Source organism: Gossypium arboreum, chromosome 10 (assembly GCF_025698485.1).
Source record: "Gossypium arboreum isolate Shixiya-1 chromosome 10, ASM2569848v2, whole genome shotgun sequence".
Lineage (NCBI taxonomy): Eukaryota > Viridiplantae > Streptophyta > Magnoliopsida > Malvales > Malvaceae > Gossypium > Gossypium arboreum.
Window position 1 is genome coordinate 30547195 of NC_069079.1, and position 6071 is coordinate 30553265.

The 6071-nt window shown below is 37.6% G+C and overlaps 1 non-coding gene across 1 annotated transcript; it reads left to right on the plus strand.

The window, feature by feature from the left end:
* Positions 1–1780: 1780 nt before the first annotated feature.
* On the plus strand, positions 1781–1887 carry LOC128283278 (small nucleolar RNA R71). Its single transcript, XR_008273620.1, has one exon. It is a non-coding gene; the product is annotated as a small nucleolar RNA R71 (small nucleolar RNA).
* The last annotated feature ends 4184 nt before the right edge of the window (positions 1888–6071 follow it).

Genomic DNA, 6071 nt, shown 5'->3' on the forward strand with positions numbered 1-6071 from the left:
AATTTGAGGATCTACTGCATCGAGTAGTACTTTATCTCCAACTTTAAGTTGATTTTTGGAGGAATTAAGCTCCTCATGATGTGGTTTTTGTTTATCGTGTTTTCTCAGTTTATGTGTCCGCCATTCATCTAGCTCCTCAATTTGTAACCTTCGTTCTTTATGGATAGGTTCTTTGTTGTTGCTTGGCTTATGTATGTTCTTCGAACCTATTTTCTGCAAAGAAGGTTGCACTATATGGTTAGTTTTAGCCAAATGATTTGTACAGTCACCTTCGATTTTTGATGTGTTATTCGAATTACGGGCTTGAAGGGTAATTGTTTCATCTCCCACACGAAGTGTGAGTTCACCTGTGCCAACGTCAATAATTGTTTTGGCGGTTGCTAAAAAGGGCCTTCCTAAAATTAAGGGGACGTTGCTATCCTCCTCTATGTCTAGAACAAAGAAATCAATTGGAAATATAAATTTTTCGATTTTAACGAGTACATCTTCAATAATACCCCTAGGAAATCTGATTGTTTTATCTGCTAATTGAATGCTCATCCAAGTTCGTTTGGGTTTCCCTAGACCTAGTTGCTTAAACAATTTGTAAGGCATAACATTGATACTAGCCCCTAAATCAGCCAACGCATTATTAAAATCTAAACTACCAATTAAACAAGGAATTGTAAAACTCTCTGGATCTTTTAGTTTGCTAGGCAGCTTATTCTGTAGAATGGCTGAGCAGACCGCGTTCAGCTCCACATGTAATACTTCATCTAATTTTTGCTTATTTGCTAAAAGCTCCTTTAAAAACTTGACTGCGTTTGGTATCTGCGAAAGGGCTTCAATAAACGGTAAGTTAATATGTAGTTTCTTTAGAAGTTTAAGGAATTTACCAAATTGTTCATTTGAGCGGTCTTTCCTTGTTGCATTGGGGTATGGCATGCGAGATTTATATTATGTAATCACTGGCTTTGGCTCATTGTGGCCTACCTCATCCTTACCTATGCTTACCACCGTTTCTGGCCTTTGTTCTGCAACTAGCCCTTCCTCATCTTGTATGGCAATTGCATTGAGTTGCTCCCTTAGGTTAGATTCAGTATTGCTTGGCAAGCTACCTTGTGGTCGTTCGGAAATCAACTTGGTAAGCTGTCCAATCTGAGTTTCGAGCCCCTAGATTGATGCTTGTTGATTTTTTAGTACGGTCTCGGTATTCTGAAAATGAGTTTCTGACACTGAGATGAATTTTGTTAGCATCTCCTCAAGGTTCAGTTTTTTCTCTTGTTAGTAGGGTGGTTGTTGGAAGCCTGGAGGTGGTGGTATCTGATTCCCTTCGCCTCCCCATGAAAAAATAGGGTGGTTCCTCCAACCTACATTGTTAGTATTGCTATAAGGATTATTTTGAGATCGAGGATCCTTATCCATGTAATTTAACTGTTCGTTCTCCATGTTGTGGCTATAAGGTGGGTATTCTGAACTGCTTGATCCACCTCCACTTGCTCCGCATTGCATTACTGGGTGACCCTGTGAAGAATTAAAGAAACCATCAATTTTCTTATTCAAGAGTTCTACCTGATTACAGAGCATGGTGGCCGTATCGATATTATAATCACCGGCTGTTTTCGTTGGCTTTGTCCTCATGACTTGCCACTGATAGTTATTCAGTGACATCTCCTCTATAAATTCATAAGCATCTTCAAGTGTCTTATTATTGATGGTTCCGCCAGCAGCTACGTCAACTATTTGTCGAGTCGAATGATTCAGGCCATTATGAAAAGTTTGAACCTGTAGCCACAGCGGTAACCCATGGTGAGGGCATCTTCTCAAGAGGTCCTTGTATCTTTCCCATGCATCGTAGAGTGTTTCTAAATCCATCTGCACAAAGGAAGAAATATCATTACATAATTTAGCCGTTTTAGCCGGTGGAAAATATTTTAATAAAAACTTTTCGGTCATTTGTTCCCGAGTAGTGATTGACCCCAGTCCAACCACTGTTTAGCTTTATTTCTCAATGAAAAAGGGAATAACCGAAGATGAATGGCGTCATCAGAAACTCCATTAATTTTAAATGTATCACATAGTTCCAAAAAGTTTTCCAAGTGAGTGTTGGGATCCTCGTCCTGCAAACCATCAAACTGAAAAATTTGTTGTATCATTTGAATTGTGTTAGGTTTTAGTTCAAAAGTATTTGTGGCTACATCCGTTCTAACTATGCTCGATTCAGTTCCTGTTAAAGAAGGTTTAGCATAATCATACATAGTGCGCGGAGCAGGATTCTGATTAACAGCAATAGCAGGAAGTAGCAGATTTTCTTGGTTTTCAACCATCTCCTCGGATGTGGTTGAAGCATCGTCCTCTTGCTTGTCCTCCGTGTATCTTAGGCTTCGCCTTATTTCTCTCCAGTTTTTACGAACTGTACGGCTGATCTCACCGTCAAAAAGTAGTGGTCCTAACGGGTTTCTTCTGGTCATAAACTAGAAAAACCTGTCAGAAGGAAATAAGATAAAAATTAGAAAAGAAAATAAAAATTTAAATTGTAATAAAAGTAAAATGGCTAAAGTAATAAAAATCGAGTTTTCCTAATATCCTAGTTCCCCAGCAACGACGCCAAAAACTTGATGCGTGATATTTGTAACAGGTTTTAAAGATTTATAAATGAAACGTTCTTGAGACTAACTTATTATCACAATTAAGGCAAGTGTACCTATCGAGCAGTAGTATAGTTTAGCAAGATCGGATTGTCGAACCCAAAGGAACTACGAGTACTAGTATTTACTTGCTTTTTATTATCTAGCCTAAAATTTAAGAGGTTTGGTTGTCTAAACTAATTACTAACTAAGAATGCACAGAAAGAAAAACTTAGGGAAAATACTTGTGGGAAAATTCGATTGATTGAGACAATACCTAAGGACAAATCCACCTAGACTTCACTTGTTATTTGACTCTGAATCAGACGATTTATTCATTTGACTTGATTTGTACAAATCCCTAAGTTATATTATTATCTCTCTCGAGACTAATAACGTCTAACCCTAGGTTGAATAATTGAAATCTCTTTCTAATTAACACCCTAGAATTGCATTAACTCAATCTATGGATTCCCTTATTAGGTTTCACCCTAATCCGGTAAAATCTTGTCACCCTATCTCTAGGCGCACAATCAACTCCACTTAATTATGACAAATTTACTCTTAGACAGGGTCTATTCCTCCTCTAAATAAGAGCTTACCTTGAATCAATATCCTAGAATATCAAAACAAGAATTAAAAACACATAATTAAGAACAAGTCAAATATTTATCATACAATTTAGATAATAATAGCAAGATCTGTCTTAGGTTTCATTCCCCTTAGGTATTTAGGGGTTTAGTTCATACTTATGAAAGAAAACATCTCAAAAGTATAAAGATAATAAAACATAAGAAAACCCAAAACTCCTGAAGGAACTTGAAGGGAGATCTCCAATCTTGATGATGAATCTGGCTCTCGAGATGGATCAATTGGCTTTCCTTGAGTAATTCCTTGCTTCCTCCTCTGCATCCCCCTTCCTAAGTGCCTCCTCAAGTGTTTAAATAGGCTTTGGAATGCCTAAGAGCCCTCAAAATTAGCCTTTTTTGAATTGGACTAAACTTGGGTTCGGCAGGGACTCACCCGTGTGACACGCTCGTGTGCGATTACTCCAGCCCGTGGTCAAGGCTGTTGAATAGGCACGGGCGTGTGATCTACCCGTGTAAGTCATGCTTCGATCCTGCTAAATTAACACGGCTGTGTGACACACCCATGTGAGGAAGTCCAGACCGTATTGTTTTCCTATGTGGGTCCATTTTCTTCGTTTTCAGCCTGTTTCCCGCTCTTTTTACTCTCCTATACTCTCCTAAGTATAAAACATGAAATTAAAGGATTAGGAGCATCAAATTCACCAAATCTAAGGAGAAACCATCCATAAATGCGTTAGGCATGGTGTAAAAATATGTATAAATTATAGGTTATCACCCTCCAACCATAGAACCTCCTACTGAGTGTCACTTGAAAATAAAATAAAAGAGGGGGTGAGTTTTCGCAAACTTAGTGTGTACAACCCTCGATAAAAAAACAAGCATTCAAAAGTCATCATACAATAAACATGCAATGCAATCCCATCCCAATAATCCATTTGCTACATACCAGCTCCATCCCCCGTCACACCATGTGGGGATATAAATATCGACCCACCCAACCGGTACATCAATGGTAGCTCGGTTGCAGAACTACCTTCATTTACATATTGGGCTTTAAAACCCATCGGTGGATCCACGACTATCAAGCAACCATGTAACACCCCAAACCCGAGACCGTCGCCGGAGTCGAACACGAGGTGTTAACAGACTTCAAACCACTTATTAAAAATTTCCCAGACAAGCTGCCAATCTGCGTACTAGTCGTTTCAAAAATCATATCTTGAGTTCTGAAACTCGAAATCCAGTTCCGTAAACTTTCCCCGAAACTAGACTCCTATATCTATATGGTAAAATTTTTGTAGAATTTTTGGTTGGGCCAATTGGTACAGTTTATTAGTTAAAGTCACCCCTGTTTCAGGGTTCGACTACTCTGACCTTCATGCATTACGACTTAGATATTTCCCTTTACAGAGCTTCAATGCTTATGCCGGTTGTTTCTAATGAAACTAGACTCAAAAGGGAATCTATACATATATGGTATGACTTATAATTGTCTCTGATTAATTTATGGTGAATTTCTAAAGTCGGAACAGGGGATCCAGAATTCGCTCTGGCCCTGTTTCACAAGAGTTTAATTATCTCCTAACATACAGCTCATATGGTCCTTTCGTTTCTTCCATATGAAAATAGACTCATCAAGCTTCCATTACATAATTTATTCCTTATTTAATTCCATTCCTACCATTTTTAGTGATTTTTTTCAATCTCACATCACTGCTGCTACCAGCATCTGTTACTAAAGCAAACTATGCCTATTTTGTGATTTTTCCTTAATCTAACTAATAATTCATCATACATATCATGAATTTAACACCGAGAATAATCAGCCATGACAACATTATCAAACCAATTTTTACTAAGACTTATGATGAAGTATCATAGGACCAAAATTCAACTTAATATTTATGCCATTTTCGCATGGCTAAAGTTTACATACCAAAGTTCAACAAAACATAATAGCCTATACATGCCGAAATGTTCTCCTAGACCAACTAAGAAGAAGATACCCCAAAAAGTTGCAATCCGGTGTGATGACTTAGATGACGGTCCGAGCACGCAAAAAGATGAGTCCAAGGAACCTAAAATAGGTGACAAGCAAACACCGAATGAGTATATAACTCAGTAAGTCATAAGCAATGCACTACCATCCATTAATAACATTATCACAAGAGGAAACAAAATGGAACGAGGCTAATTACTCCATCCAACCCGAACTATACCATAGTTCCTTAGACCTTTCGATTCAATCTCATACCAAGTTACACATTCACATTCCATATACTAATCAATAGGATATTTGAGGCATTTTATACATCATTTTGTTTTCGTTACAATCATACAACTAAATGACCTTTCACTTATTCCACGATAATTCTTATATACGTGACTTCAATTAAAATTGTCACATAGGTTCAAAACTTACCAAGCTCAACTCCAAATATAAACATAGGGCCTATTAGCCATGAACTCAAGGTACTTACCCGATTCGCTGTCCGTGATCAACTCAATAATGTCGCACACTCAGTGTCAATAGTGATTCAAAAGCATATAGTGAGTCCGCACACTTAGTGCTATATAATCAACTCGCATGATTAGTGCTATATAATCAAACTCGCACACTTAGTGCTGTACAAATTTTAAACCCGCACACTTAGTGCCAATCTCATGATCATAAATGTTTACACCCGCACACTTAGTGCCAAATCAACAACTCAATACATCTCACCTCTTTTCTTTTCATTCAATACTTTCATCACCACATACATACATGTATATAAATTTATCATTCCTTTCGGCATAATTACATAGACATTATGTCTATTTAAATCAATACAAAATATATGCTTAGTGACTTACCTTGTGTTGGGTAAAATAG